Genomic DNA, 16,754 nt, shown 5'->3' with positions numbered 1-16,754 from the left:
TAGAACTATACCTCAGGCTACTTTTCTTTCCTTCGTAATCAACTGAGAGCACTGATTTTAGCTCTGTCCAGGATTTCCCTTAACTACTATCCTTTACAACTACCCTTTGAGTCATAATGCAGTTGTACATTTTTGGCTAGTACCAACAAATTGTACCAACTCATTTCTCAAGTAGGGGCTTCCCTGTAACTCAGATAGAAAAAAACCTGCCTGCAATGCAGGAGACCCAGGTTCAATCCCTAGGTCAGGAAGATCCCCTGGAGAAGGGCATGGCAACCCACTCCAGTATTCTTGCCTTGAGAATCCCATGGACAGAGGAGCCTGGTGGGCTACAGTCACAAAGAGTCTGACATGACTGAGTGACTGACGATACAATACGTTTCTCAAGTAGGTTTGAGTTTTTTCTTTCTCCGTCAGTTCATTATATGGTCCTATCCCTTCTACCCACAAACACCATAGGTATGAACTGAAGAAGTGTCAGTGTAACAGAAATAGGGTACATGGGAATCTGGGCGTAGTGTAATTGTATTTTCTGGACCTGTTCATGTCTAATACCTAAGGCACCATTTCTATCCTATAAAGGATTGATTTTCCAATCCTTATGGCTTGGTGGATCTGATAATGCTCACTCATGATCGGCAGTGCCTGTCTTATAGTGACTTGGTGAATTACTTTTCTATGGCTGCTGTAACAAATTACCACAAGCTTTTAAAGCTGTGGTTTGAAACAATGGAAATTTATTGTCTTACAGTTCTAGAGGCCAGAAGTTCAGCATCTGTTTCACTGGGTGAAATCAAGGTATCATTAGGGCTATACTCGCTCTGGAGGCTCGAGGGGAGAATTTGTTCCCTGCCTCTTCCAGTCTTTTTGATACGTGCCAGCATTTCTTGATTTGTGGATATATTACTTCAGGGTCTGCCTTCAAGGTCACCATTGCCTTCTCCTCTTTTTATGTGCATGCCAAATCTTCTGCTCCTTTCTCATATGGATACATATGATTGCTTTTGGGGCCCAGTTGAATCATCCAGAATACTTTCCCTGTCTCAAAATTCATAAACTAATCACAAGGCAGACTCTATTTTGTCACTTAAGGTAGCATTCACAGGTTTTAGGGATTAAGACATGGATATCTTTTGGGAGACTGCTATTCAGCCTGTCACACGTGGTATTCCAAGGTCAAGCAATTACTCTCCACTAGGACCCTGCTGCATGTAGAATCTGGTTTTCAAATATTGAGTGGTTCTGTGCCATAGAAGACATGGTCTTGATCCAGAACTCTAGGGCTGCAGCTCTTGTAGAGTTTTTCAGACATGCTATATAGCATCCTTATGCCCCACAGATCTTCTCGGTCATATGCATGAGTGTTAAGGTAACTTGAACTGCAGACTGAACCTGCTGCAGAATCTTCTTTTGCCATGAGCAAAAACAAAACAAAACAGAACTGGCAATCTTCCAAGTCACCAGGTAAATGGACCAGAGTAGCATGGTAGTCTATTATATGCTTCCTCCAAAATCCACCAAGCACGTGGTTCTTCTTCAATGATAGGAATGCTACTGCAAAAACTTGTCCTTTACCTTAGATGGAATGTTTTGCCTACTCTAGGTCACTGAGCCCCTAAAAACTTCTCTAACATGGTAAGCCCTTGAATCTACATTGAGTTTTTCTCGCATTCTCTGGAATAATTATGTCTTATTGGGGCATCTAAAGTCCTTTTCTTTTTTTGCTCACTAGCATGAGGCCATCATTCTAGAGACCACTACCAATGTTGTCTGCAATGAGACCACTCTGTGACAGAGCAAGAGAGTTAACACAGACTTGGGGCAAGATAGCGAATATAGACTAGTATCCTTTCCAGATAAAGGTGAACCACTTTAGATCTTCTTTACCAATGGAAATTGAGAAGAACATGTTTGTCAGATCAGTAGTCAGATTTCAAGTTGCAGTAAAGATAGTCCATTCAGCATGGAAGCTACAGTTAAAGTTACAAGTTGGTTAAGTTTATAATAGTCCACCATCATTTGCCAGAGCCTGTTTTTTTGTAGGGGCAAGTGAGGTGATTTGAATAAGGCTATAATGGGGATGACCACTCTTGACCCTTTAAGTCTGTTTGTGCTCGACTTTGTCATTCCTTCCAGATGCACTGTTGCTTATGGTTTTCTCCCTCGACTTGATGGGGCAGTGGGCTGCCTGGGTAATATCAAAGGCTTCCACTCTGGCCCTTTCTGTGAAATCAAGGCAAAAATTCTGATATCTGCTAAATCTATCTTTACCAATCTCTACTCTCAGAAACAGGAATTAATTACAGGGTGGGTCTATGAACACATTTCACCTTGAGCAATGAACTTGGGCTAGAAGTCCTTTTATCACTTGGCTTCCTTTTTTTTTTTTATTTTTAAACTTTACAATATTGTATTAGTTTTGCCAAACATCAAAATGAATCCGCCACAGGTATACCCGTGCTCCCCATCCTGAACCCTCCTCCCTCCTCCCTCCCCTACCCTCCCTCTGGGTCGTCCCAGTGCACCAGCCCCAAGCATCCAGTATCGTGCATCGAACCTGGACTGGCGACTCGTTTCATATGTGATATTATACATGTTTCAATGCCATTCTCCCAAATCTCCCCACCCTCTCCCTCTCCCTCTCCCACAGAGTCCATAAGACTGATCTATACATCAGTGTCTCTTTTGCTGTCTCGCATACATGGTTATCGTTACCATCTTTCTAAATTCCATACATATGTGTTAGTATACTGTATTGGTGTTTTTCTTTCTGGCTTACTTCACTCTGTATAATAGGTTCCAGTTTCATCCACCTCATTAGAACTGATTCAAATGTATTCTTTTTTTTTTTTTTTAACTTTACATAATTGTATTAGTTTTGCCAAATATCAAAATGAATCCATCACAGGTATACATGTGCTCCCCATCCTGAACCCTCCTCCCTCCTCCCTCCCCATACCATCCCTCTGGGTCATCCCAGTGCACTAGCCCCAAGCACCCAGTATTGTGCATTGAACCTGGACTGGCATCTCATTTCATATATGATATTTTACATGTTTCAATGCCATTCTCCCAAATCTTCCCACCCTCTCCCTCTCCCACAGAGTCCATAAGACTGTTCCATACATCAGCGTCTCTTTTGCTGTCTCGTACACAGGGTTATTGTTATCATCTTTCTAAATTCCATATATATGCATTAGTATACTGTATTGGTGTTTTTCCTTATGGCTTACTTCACTCTGTATAATAGGCTCCAGTTTCATCCACCTCATTAGAACTGATTCAAATGTATTCTTTTTAATGGCTGAGTAATACTCCATTGTGTATATGTACCACCGCTTTCTTATCCATTCATCTGCTGATGGGCATCTAGGTTGCTTGCATGTCCTGGCTATTATAAACAGTGCTGCGATGAACATTGGGGTACACGTGTCTCTTTCCCTTCTGGTTTCCTCAGTATGTATGCCCAGCAGTGGGATTGCTGGATCATAAGGCAGTTCTATTTCCAGTTTTTTAAGGAATCTCCACACTGTTCTCCATAGTGGCTGTACTAGTTTGCATTCCCACCAACAGTGTAAGAGAGTTCCCTTTTCTCCACACCCTCTCCAGCATTTATTGCTTGTAGACTTTTGGATCGCAGCCATTCTGACTGGCATGAAATGGTACCTCATAGTGGTTTTGATTTGCATTTCTCTGATAATGAGTGATGTTGAGCATCTTTTCATGTGTTTGTTAGCCATTTGTATGTCTTCTTTGGAGAAATGTCTATTTAGTTCTTTGGCCCATTTTTTGATTGGGTCATTTATTTTTCTGGAGTTGAGCTGTAGGAATTGCTTGTATATTTTTGAGATTAGTTGTTTGTCTGTTGCTTCATTTGCTATTATTTTCTCCCATTCTGAAGGCTGTCTTTTCACCTTGCTAATAGTTTCCTTTGTTGTGCAGAAGCTTTTAAGTTTAATTAGGTCCCATTTGTTTATTTTTGCTTTTATTTCCAATATTCTGGGAGGTGGGTCATAGAGGATCCTGCTGTGATGTATGTCGGAGAGTGTTTTGCCTATGTTCTCCTCTAGGAGTTTTATAGTTTCTGGTCTTACGTTTAGATCTTTAATCCATTTTGAGTTTATTTTTGTGTATGGTGTTAGAAAGTGTTCTAGTTTCATTCTTTTACAAGTGGTTGACCAGATTTCCCAGCACCACTTGTTAAAGAGATTGTCTTTAATCCATTGTATATTCTTGCCTCCTTTGTCAAAGACAAGGTGTCCATATGTGCATGGATTTATCTCTGAGCTTTCTATTTTGTTCCATTGAGCTATATTTCTGTCTTTGTGCCAGTACCATACTGTCTTGATAACTGTGGCTTTGTAGTAGAGCCTGAAGTCAGGTAGGTTGATTCCTCCAGTTCCATTCTTCTTTCTCAAGATAGCTTTGGCTATTCGAGGTTTTTTGTATTTCCATACAAATTGTGAAATTATTTGTTCTAGTTCTGTGAAGAATACCGTTGGTAGCTTGATAGGGATTGCATTGAATCTATAAATTGCTTTGGGTAGTATACTCATTTTCATTATATTGATTCTTCCAATCCATGAACATGGTATATTTCTCCATCTATTAGTGTCCTCTTTGATTTCTTTCACCAGTGTTTTATAGTTTTCTATATATAGGTCTTTAGTTTCTTTAGGTAGATATATTCCTAAGTATTTTATTCTTTCCGTTGCAATGGTGAATGGAATTGTTTCCTTAATTTCTCTTTCTGTTTTCTCATTATTAGTGTATAGGAATGCAAGGGATTTCTGTGTATTGATTTTATATCCTGCAACTTTACTATAATCATTGATTAGTTCTAGTAATTTTCTGGTGGAGTCTTTAGGGTTTTCTATGTAGAGGATCATGTCATCTGCAAACAGTGAGAGTTTTACTTCTTCTTTTCCAATTTGGATTCCTTTTATTTCTTTTTCTGCTCTGATTGCTGTGGCCAAAACTTCCAAAACTATGTTGAATAGTAGTGGTGAAAGTGGGCACCCTTGTCTTGTTCCTGACTTTAGAGGAAATGCTTTCAGTTTTTCACCATTGAGGATAATGTTTGCTGTGGGTTTGTCATATATAGCTTTTATTATGTTGAGGTATGTTCCTTCTATTCCTGCTTTCTGGAGAGTTCTTATCATAAATGGATGTTGAATTTTGTCAAAGACTTTCTCTGCATCTATTGAGATAATCATATGGTTTTTGTTTTTCAATTTGTTAATATGGTGTATTACATTGATTGATTTGCGGATATTGAAGAATCCTTGCATCCCTGGGATAAAGCCCACTTGGTCATGGTGTATGATCTTTTTAATGTGTTGTTGGATTCTGATTGCTAGAATTTTGTTAAGGATTTTTGCATCTATGTTCATCAGTGATATTGGCCTGTAGTTTTCTTTTTTTGTGGCATCTTTGCCAGGTTTTGGTATTAGGGTGATGGTGGCCTCATAGAATGAGTTTGGAAGTTTACCTTCCTCTGCAATTTTCTGGAAGAGTTTGAGCAGGATAGGTGTTAGCTCTTCTCTAAATTTTTGGTAGAATTCAGCTGTGAAGCCATCTGGACCTGGGCTTTTGTTTGCTGGAAGATTTTTGATTACAGTTTCAATTTCCGTGCTTGTGATGGGTCTGTTAAGATTTTCTATTTCTTCCTGGTCGAGTTTTGGAAAGTTGTACTTTTCTAAGAATTTGTCCATTTCTTCCACGTTGTCCATTTTATTGGCATATAATTGTTGATAGTAGTCCCTTTGATCCTTTGTATTTCTGTGTTGTCTGTTGTGATCTCTCCATTTTCATTTCTAATTTTATTGATTTGGTTTTTCTCCCTTTGTTTCTTGATGAGTCTGGCTAATGGTTTGTCAATTTTATTTATCCTTTCAAAGAACCAGCTTTTGGCTTTGTTGATTTTTGCTATGGTCTCTTTTGTTTCTTTTGCATTTATTTCTGCCCTAATTTTTAAGATTTCTTTCCTTCTACTAACCCTGGGGTTCTTCATCTCTTCCTTTTCTAGTTGCTTTAGGTGTAGGGTTAGGTTATTTATTTGACTTTTTTCTTATTTTTTGAGGTATGCCTGTATTGCTATGAATTTTCCCCTTAGGACTGCTTTTAAAGTGTCCCACAGGTTTTGGGTTGTTGTGTTTTCATTTTCATTAGTTTCTATGCAAATTTTGATTTCTTTTTTGATTTCTTCTGTGATTTGTTGGTTATTCAGCAGGGTGTTGTTCAGCCTCCATATGTTGGAATTTTTAATAGTTTTTCTCCTGTAATTGAGATCTAATCTTACTGCATTATGGTCAGAAAAGATGCTTGGAATGATTTCTATTTTTTTGAATTTACCAAGGCTAGATTTATGGCCCAGGATGTGATCTATCCTGGAGAAGGTTACATGTGCGCTTGAGAAAAAGGTGAAATTCATTGTTTTGGGATGAAATGTCCTATAGATATCAATTAGGTCTAACTGGTCTATTGTATCGTTTAACGTTTGTGTTTCCTTGTTAATTTTCTGTTTAGTTGATCTATCCATAGGTGTGAGTGGGGTATTAAAGTCTCCCACTATTATTGTGTTATTGTTAATTTCTCCTTTCATACTTGTTAGCATTTGTCTTACATATTGCGGCACTCCCATGTTGGGTGCATATATATTTATAATTGTTATAATCTTCTTCTTGGATTGATCCTTTGTTCATTAGGTACTGACCATCTTTGTCTCTTTTCACAGCCTTTGTTTAAAGTCTATTTTATCTTATATGAGTATTGCTACTCCTGATTTCTTTTGGTCCCTATTTGCATGGAAAATCTTTTTCCAGCCCTTCACTTTCAGTCTGTATGTGTCCCCTGTTTTGAGGTGGGTCTCTTGTAGACAACATATGTAGGGGTCTTGTTTTTGTATCCATTCAGCCAGTCTTTGTCTTTTGGTTGGGGCATTCAACCCATTTACGTTTAAGGTAATTATTGTTAAGTATGATCCTGTTGCCATTTACTTTATTGTTTTGGGTTTGATTTTATACACCGTTTTTGTGTTTCCTGTCTAGAGAATATCCTTTAGTATTTGTTGGAGAGCTGGTTTGATGGTGCTGAATTCTCTCAGCTTTTGTTTGTCTGAAAAGCTTTTGATTTCTCCTTCATATTTGAATGAGATCCTTGCTGGGTACAGTAATCTGGGCTGTAGGTTATTTTCTTTCATCGCTTTAAGTATGTCTTGCCATTCCCTCCTGGCTTGAAGAGTTTCTATTGAAAGATCAGCTGTTATCCTTATGGGAATTCCCTTGTGTGTTATTTGTTTTTTCCCTTCCTGCTTTTAATATTTGTTCTTTGTGTTTGATCTTTGTGAATTTGATTAATATGTGTCTTGGGGTATTTTGCCTTGGGTTTATCCTGTTTGGGACTCTCTGGGTTTCTTGGACTTGGGTGATTATTTCCTTCCCCATTTTAGGGAAGTTTTCAACAATTATCTCTTCAAGTATTTTCTCATGGTCTTTCTTTTTGTCTTCTTCTTCTGGAACCCCTATGATTCGAATGTTGTAGCGTTTAATATTGTCCTGGAGGTCTCTGAGATTGTCCTCATTTCTTTTAATTCGTTTTTCTTTTATCCTCTCTGATTCATTTATTTCTACCATTCTATCTTCTAATTCACTAATCCTATCTTCTGCCTCTGTTATTCTACTATTTGTTGCCTCCAGAGTGTTTTTAATTTCATTTATTGCATTATTCATTATATATTGACTCTCTTTTATTTCTTCTAGGTCCTTGTTAAACCTTTCTTGCATCTTCTCAATCTTTTTCTCCAGGCTATTTATCTGTGATTCCATTTTGATTTCAAGATTTTGGATCAATTTCACTATCATTATTCGGAATTCTTTATCAGGTAGATTCCCTATCTCTTCCTCTTTAGTTTGGTTTGGTGGGCATTTATCCTGTTCCTTTATCTGCTGGGTATTCCTCTGTCTCTTCATCTTGTTTAAATTGCTGAGTTTGGGGTGTCCTTTCTGTATTCTGGCAGTTTGTGGAGTTCTCTTTATTGTGGCGTTTCCTCGCTCTGTGTGGGTTTGTACAGGTGGCTTGTCAAGGTTTCTTGGTTAGGGAAGCTTGTGTCGGTGTTCTGGTGGGTGGAGCTATATTTCTTCTCTCTGGAGTGCAATGAAATGTCCAGTAATGAGTTATGGGATGTCTATGGTTTTGGGATGACTTTGAGCTGCCTGTATCTTGGAGCTCAGGGCTGTGTTCCTTGTTGCTGGAGAATTTGCTTGGTATGTCTTGCCCTGAAACTTGTTGGCCCTTGTGTGGTGCTTGGTTTCAGTGCAGGTATGGAGGCATTTGATGAGCTCCTGTCAATTAATGTTCCTTGGAGTCAGGAGCTCCCTGGAGTCAGGGTTTGGACTTAAGCCTCCTGCTTCCAGTTATCGGTCTTATTTTTACAGTAGTTTCATAGCGTCTCCTTCTATACAGCACCATTGATAAAACATCTGCGTTAAAGATGAAAAGTTTCTCTACCGTGAGGGTCACCCAGAGAGGTTCACAGCGTTATATGGAGAAGAAAAGAGGGAGGAGGGAGTTAGAGGTGACCCGAATGAGATGAGGTGGAATCAATAGAGGAGAGAGTGGGCTATCCAGTAATCTCTTCCTTATGTGCACCCCACAACTGAGATGTTCACGGAGTTATACAGAGAAGAGAAGAAGGTGGAAGGTGACAGAGGTGGCCAGGAGGATAAAAGGGGGGAATGAAAAGGAGGGAGACAGATCCAGCCAGTAATCAGTTCCCTAAGTGTTCTCCACCGTCTGGAACACACAGAAATTCACAGAGTTGGGCAGAGTAGAGAGGGGTTAGGGAGGAGACACAGGCGACCTGGTGGAGAAAAAGGAGAGTCCAAAGGGAGAGACAGCAGTTAAGCCAGTAATCTCGCTCCCTAGTGATAAATGGGTACTGAAGATTGGGTTCTTAAAGGTACAAAATTGGTAACAAATACATAAAAGCAAGAATTAAAAATCTAGAGTAGAGTTTGGAATTTCAAAAATACAATGTTAAAGAAAAGAAGAAGGAAAAGAAAGAGAAAAAACGAACAAACAAAAACAAACAAGGTCGTGAAAATTATAAAGAAAATATAGGTACAAAATTGATGACTAATACCAAAAAGCAAAAGTTAAAAATCTAGAGTAGAGTTTGGAATTTCAAAAATACAATGTTAAAAAAAGAAGAAGAAAAAGAAAGAGCGAGAAAAAAACAAACAAACAAGAACAAACAAAGTCGCATAAATTATAAAGAAAATACAGTACAAAGTTGATAACAAATACCAAAAAGCATAAATTAAAAATCTAGAGTAGAGTTTGGAATTTCAGATATACAATGTTATTTAAAAGAAGAAGAGAAAGAAACAGAGAAAAAGAAAAAGAGAAAATAAAAAAGGGTCACAGAAATTATAAAAAAAAAAAAAAAAGAACTATAGGTACAAAATTGATAACAAATACCAAAAAGCTAAAATTAAAAATTTAGAGTAGAGTTTCGAATTTCAAAAATACAATGTTAAAGAAAAGAAGGAAAAAAAAAAAAACAAGGTCAAAAAAATTATAAAAATATATATATATCGAGTTTGCTTAAAAAAAAAGGGGGTCTTCTTCTTTTTTTTTGCAAAGTAATCGGTTATAAAAGTGAAAATTAAAGGAATAATAGAGGACTTAAAATTTTTTTTTTAATTAAAAAAAATAGAAAAAAAGAAAGAAAGAATGATCGTAAAAATAGAAAAAATATGTCTAGGACTTTCTCTGGTTTTGTTGTGAGTATTGTGGGTTCAGTTCATTTTTGGCTAGTTCCTTGGTCCGACTTATATTTCTCAAGATCTATAGGCCCCTTCTTATGTAGTTGGTACTAACCACAGGGTTTTAATCTATTGCCTGGAGCTTCCAAGGCGATTCCCTCTGTTATAGCTTCTTCTGTTTGCTGGTCTCTTCAGTGTCTGGTTTCTGCCCTGACACAAAGGGGACGGTGGAGGACACTTTTTTCTTTTTTTTTAGGCTCACTTGTTCAGTCGCGCTGAGGGGAGGTGGGGCGGGGGATGCTGCAAACAAATAACACTGGCGTGTGCTCGCAGTGCCTCAGCCACACTGGGTCTGCCCCCGCCCCCCCCACCCCGTTCATGGCGCGTGTGGCCTCCCTGCCCACACTGCTCAGTCTTTAGGTTGCTCCGCCGGGAACCATCCGTGGCCGGCCCTGGGCTGCCTGCATTCCAGGTCCAAGCCGCTCAGGTTCTGCCTGCACTTCCAGGTCCAAGCCGCTCAGGTTCAGGCACTCGGGTAGTCCTTAGAGGCGCAGACTCTCGGTTGGGCCTGCATTTTGTGCCCTTCCCAGATCCGAGCAGCTCAGGTGATGAGGTGTTTGGCGTGTGCGATTGCTGCGACTTATCGCCTCCCCGCCGCTCGGTTATCTAGGTGTGCACCGGCGCACCTTCTCAGGCAGATGTTGACCGTCCAGACCCCCAAGTTTTAGTTAGCAAAGAAGCCTGCTTACGGTTTTATAGATAATGTCTCTCTGGGGCTGCGATTGTCCCCTTCCAGCTCTAGCTGCCTATCACCGGAGGGGGATGGTCTGCCGCCGGCTATCTCTGTTCAGTCCTTTGTTCCGTGTGCGGGCCTGGCAGTGTCTTAGGTTAGGGCTGGCTTTTTGCGTGGTAGATATCCCACAGTCTGGTTTGCTAGCCCAAATTATTTCGCTCAGATAGCGCTCGGGGTATTCAGGCCAGTTCCTTGTGATGCAGCCCGCGTCACGCCTCCCTGCCCACGCCGCGCCTCCCTGCCCAGCCCCTGCTTGCTAATGGCGGATGCAGGCGTCTGCGCTGCTTCTTCACTGGGGGAGTTACTGTAGGGCTCACAATGTGCAGGTTTTAATTGTTTGTTTATTTTTTCTCCCTGTTATGTTGCCCTCTGTGCTTCCAAGGCTTGGCACAGATTCGGCAGTGAGAAGGTTTCCTGGTGTTTGGAAACTTCTCTCTTTTTAAGACTCCCTTCCTGGGACAGAACTCCGTCCCTCCCTCTTTTGTCTCTTTTTTTGTCTTTTATATTTTTCCCTACCTCCTTTCGAAGACTTGGGTTGCTTTTCTTGGTGCCTGATGTCCTCTGCCGGCATTCAGAAGTTGTTTTGTGGAATTTACTCAGCGTTTAAATGTTCTTTTGATGAATTTGTGGGGGAGAAAGTGTTCTCCCTGTCCTACTCCTCCGCCATCTTAGCTCCTCCTCCTATCACTTGGCTTCCTTAATTCCCCACTCTAACCAGAGGCCTGTAGTGGAGTTTTAGGTCTCCTAGTATAATCAGCATCAGCTTACACTCCATATCCAATGATCCTGAAAATTGTTCTTCCCTATCCAGCCATGTATTTCATCTTCCTAAGTCTAATGCCTTCAACCGTTTCCACATATGTTTCCCTGATATCTTCCAGTATGTATCAACCAGGTCTGCAATACCTTCAGTGTGGAAGTTGTCTCCCCTCAGAGATGGTTATTAGCCTGACAACAGATGGAGTGATATGGTCAGATACTGAGGAAGAAGACAAGCATCTGCCTCAGGGTTTTTGTAGCCTCTCCCGACAAGGAGGGACTACTGTCTTCTGGCAAGACAGAATGAGCTGTTTCTGCTGAAACAGAGAATTTTGGAGAATCTGAAAGTTTAAGATTCTAAGGTTTCCCAGCTAGAATGTCCCCATTTCAGCTGTTAGGATTCTATCCTTTGCTATTAGGACCCTGACACTCACATAGGAGGCATTAAAAAAAAATAAAAAATTAATTAATTTAGCAGCAGCAGGTCTTAGTTGCAGTACGTGGGGATTTTGATCTTTGTTGCAGCTTGTGGGATCTTTTTGTTGTTGCAGTATCAGCTGCGGCATGTGGGATTTAGTTCCCTGACTGAGGAGCAAACCTGGACTCCTTGCATTGGGAGTGCAGAGTCTTAGCCACTGAACCACTAGGGAAGTCCCGACACAGGAGGCTCTTGAGGTTGTGCGTTCAGTCTCTTCTGTAGCTCTGCCACTAGTCCCAAACTGAGAAGGGGTCTCAGAAAGAAAACATGGAGCCTAGTTTTTATAAAATCTTTATTATTTTCTGATTATAAAGTTATTGTATGCTCATTATAAAAAGTCTGTTAAGTATAGAAAAGTATAAAGATGTAGAAAAGTTCTACCACTCAATGCAACCGATGTATTTCCTTCTAATCTTTTTTTTCTGTGCTTATTTTAACTTAGTTGAGCTCACATATATATATACAGTTTTACCTGTTCATGTAAAATAGTCACTCAACATGAGAAAATTTTCCTGTGCTATTAAAATCCTATTTTTTAGTAATTGAATTTGAATAGAAAGTAAATATAGCAACATTTACTGAACTGTTCTTCTATTATTGAATATTTACTGTGCTGTGCTCAGTCATGTCCATGGGTTCTCTTTTGTGACCCCCATGGACTATATAGCCCACCAGCCTTCTCTGTCCATGGGATTTTTCAGACAAGAATACTGGGTTGCCATTTCCTTCTCCAGGGGATCTTCCCTACCTAGTGATTGAACCCAAGTCTCTTGTGTGTCCTGCATTGACAGGCAGATTCTTTACCACTGAGCCACCCCGGAAGCCCCATTGAGTATTTAAGTTGTTGCCAGATTTTTGCCACAAGGGCAAGAATGCAGCTTTTAGAGACAGGTGTATTTCAATTCCAGTGTCTTCTTTTTAATTTCCAGTCTTCATTCTGTGTAGCCCTGAGTAAATTGCTTACTTTCAAATCCATAATCTAAAAATGGGATGACAGTTCCTAAAGTTTCTGTGTGGAATAAATATGTGTAAATACCAAGATGTGTGTAAATACCTGTCACATAGCACATGTGCAGTAACTAGTACTGTGATGGGATATATTTCTGTAGAAATCTTAGTCCTAATTTTGAATGATTTTCTTAAATCTAAATTTTTTTGACTCTCCCAAATTGACTTCCATGGTATAGCACAGTGATTAAAAACAAAAACTTGGGAATCAGACTGTGGGGCTTCAAGTCTTGGTTTTTCCAGTCACAAGCTGTTGAACTTTGGGCAAATGGTTTAACCTGCGACTCGATTTCTTTATCTATAATATGAGGAAAAGTATAGTATGTACCTCACAGTATTATCCTGAGAATTGAGTTATTATATGGAAAACACCTAGAATTGTGTGGCACATGGTAAGTTCTAATGTTGTTGTTGTTGTTATTATTATTATTTGGTCAATTCCATCACTCAGAATTTCTCACTGGCTGACTTTTTCCCTCAGAAGCCCCATCTATTGCTCTGTGACCTAATTCCCCACTCCTTCTTCCCTCTTCTTCCTCCACCAATATTGAATTCTTATTTTATACTATCTCTATTTAGCTTTTTCCTTCCAAATTATACCCAAGGGGCTCAACTTTTCTGGAAAATGTAATAACAGAAACATTTACCTAGCACTCTATTCCAGGCACTGTGCTAAATGCTTTATATGAATTAACTCATTAATTCTCACAACAGTCTTATGTGTACATGAGTGCTCAGTCATATCCAACTCTTTGCAACCCCCAGGGCTGTAGCCCACCAGGCTCCCTTGTCCATGGCATGTCTCAAGCAAGAATACTGGAGTGGGTTGCCATTTCCTTTTCCAGGGGATCTTCCTGACCTAGAGGTTGAACCCGCATCTCTTGTGTCTCATGCTTGGCAGGTGGATTCTTTACCACTGAGCTACCTGGGAAGCCCAAATAGTATGTCTGCTTTATAGATGGGGGACATTATAGTTTTAGGAAGATGTGACAACTTACTCAAGCTCATACTCTAGGAATTGGTAGAGTCTGGAATTTAATACAGCCTGTGGGATTCCATTCCCCGTGCCCTAACCATTAGAGGCTGGTATCGCATAGTGATGAAAACTGTACACTCCAGTGTCAGAATATGTTCAAATTCTTAATTTGTTGCCTAGCTTAGTGGCTCCTGAAGGGATTTTTCCATTCCATTTGAGGCAGAAGCATATGTGATCTAGTTGTGTGTGTGTGTGTGTGTGTTTTAGTTAATTTTTAGCATGTGTGGTCTAGTTGCGTGTGTGTGTTTTAATTAGTTAATTTTTGGCTGTGCTGGGTCTTCACTGCTGTGTGCAGGTTTTCTCTAGTTGCTTAAAGTGGGTATTACTCTTTAGTTTCAGGGCATAGGCTTGTAATTGCAGTGGCTTCCCTGTGGCTCAGATGGTAAAGAATCCGCCTGCAGTATGGGAGACCTGAGTTTGATACCTGAGTTGGGAAGATCCCCTGGAGAAGAAAATGGTAACCCACTCCAGTATTCTGGCCTGGAGAATTACATGAACAGAGGAGCCTGGCAGGCTACAGTCCATGGGTCGCAAAGAGTTGGGCACGACTGAGCTACTTTCACTTCAATTCACTGCACCTCTCTTGTTACAGAGTACAGGCTCTAGGTGCACGGGGATTCAATAATTACAGCACATGGGTTCCACAGTTGCGGCTTGCTGGCTCTAGAGCATGGGCTCAACAGATGTGGCGCACAGGCTTAGGTGCTCCACGGCATGTGGAGCCTTCCCAGACCAGGAATCAAACTTGTGTCCTCTGCATTGGCAAGCAGATTCCTATCCACTGCGCCACCAGGGAAGTTGCAGTTGTGTATTTAAATAGTGCTTTCTCCAATACCCAGCATAGAACCTGCCACAAAACAGATGCCTAATAAACATTTGCTCAAGCAAATAAATATATGCAAGATGCTGTTATAGATATCATGTGGTTCAGTTCAGTTCAGTCGCTCAGTCGTGTCCGACTCTGCGACCCCATGAATCGCAGCATGCCAGGCCTCCCTGTCCATCACCAACTCCCGGAGTTTGCCCAAACTCATGTCCATCGAGTCAGTGATGACATCCAGGCATCTCATCCTCTGTCGTCCCCTTCTCCTCCTGCCCCCAATCCCTCGCAGCATCAGGGTCTTTTCCAGTGAGTCAACTCTTCTCATGAGGTGGCCAAAGTATTGGCGTTTCAGCTTAGGCATCAGTCCTTCCAATAAATACTCAGGACTGATCTCCTTTAGGATGGACTGGTTGGATCTCCTTGTACTCCAAGGGACTCTCAAGATTCTTCTCCAACACCACAGTTAAAAAACATCAATTCTTCGGTGCTCAGCTTTCTTCAGGTATGATCTAAATCAAATCCCTTATGATTATACAGTGGAAGTGAGAAATAGATTTAAGAGACTAGATCTGATAGACAGAGTGCCTGATGAACTATGGACGGAGGTTCATGACATTGTACAGGAGACAGGGATCAAGACCATCCCCATGGAAAAGAAATGCAAAAAAGCAAAATGGCTGTCTGAGGAGGCCTTACAAATAGCTGTGAAAAGAAAAGAAGCGAAAAGCAAAGAAGAAAAGGAAAGATATAAGCATCTGAATGCAGAGTTCCAAAGAATAGCAAAGAGAGATAAGAAAGCCTTCCTCAGTGATCAATGCAAAGAAATAGAGGAAAACAACAGAATAGGAAAGACTAGAGATCTCTTCAAGAAAATTAGAGATACCAAGGGAACATTTCATGCAAAGACGGGCTCAATAAAGGACAGAAATGGTATGGACCTAACAGAAGCAGAAGAGATTAAGAAGAGGTGGCAAGAATACACAGAAGAACTGTACAAAAAAGATCTTCACGACCCAGATAATGATGATGGTGTGATCACTGACCTAGAGCCAGACATCCTGGAATGTGAAGTCAAGTGGGCCTTAGAAAGCATCACTATGAACAAGGCTAGTGGAGATGAAGGAATTCCAGTTGAGCTATTTCAAATCCTGAAAGATGATGCTGTGAAAGTGTTGCACTCAATACACCAGCAAATTTGGAAAACTCAGCAGTGGCCACAGGACTGGAAAAGGTCAGTTTTCATTCCGATCCCAAAGAAAGGCAATGCCAAAGAATGTCAAACTCACAGACTAGGAGACCCTAATCAGGTGTTTAAATCGCCATAACATCAAGATGAATATACTAAACACTTCTGTATAGAAATAAAGTTATCTCTATAAAAACAAAGAAGAGGGGGAGACTAATTTGGTTGGAGGCATACACTAAGGTTTTCTGGAGAAGTTATTGTTGGAGATAATCTTAAAGAAACAGTTACCTTTTTCAGGATGGAAGATGGCAAGGAAATCACATTCTAAGCAGAAGGCACAGAGGAAGGAGAGTTCGGGTATGTTCAAGGAATGGCAAGTGTCTGGGTAAAAGAGAAGTGTAGTTGTGTGGGAGGAGAAGTTGGGTAGGGGCCAGGTGAGTCTGACCTTGGACACCACTGAAATGGACATTTGGACTGCTTAGTGTTCATTCACCTACTTCCAATAACAACCCCCAATTTCCATTCAGGGGTCTACTGTACCTTATTCTCGGTCCATGTTGGTTGAGTAGGCAGGCCCTATCCGTACACACAGTTTAGACCCAGATAAACTGATGCTTGGAGAAGGAAATGGCAACTCACTCCAGTATTCTTGCCTGGAGAATCCCATGGACTGAGGAGCCTGGTGGCTACAGTCCATGGGGTCACAAGAGTTGGACACTACTTAGAGACTGAACCACCACCAACTGATGCTTGGCATATCATTGCTAACAGTGACACACGACCACATCAGACCACCAGAGCCCCCTATGCTCATTGTTTTTCCCTACAATGTATAGTTGAGATATGGAAGAAATGAGTTCTCTTCTTCCCTAGGACTGGACCTAGGAGTGTGCAGGCTGGAACT

Source organism: Bos taurus, chromosome 29 (assembly GCF_002263795.3).
Source record: "Bos taurus isolate L1 Dominette 01449 registration number 42190680 breed Hereford chromosome 29, ARS-UCD2.0, whole genome shotgun sequence".
Classification (NCBI taxonomy): Eukaryota; Metazoa; Chordata; class Mammalia; order Artiodactyla; family Bovidae; genus Bos; species Bos taurus.
Note: the sequence above shows the minus strand (reverse complement) of the source record.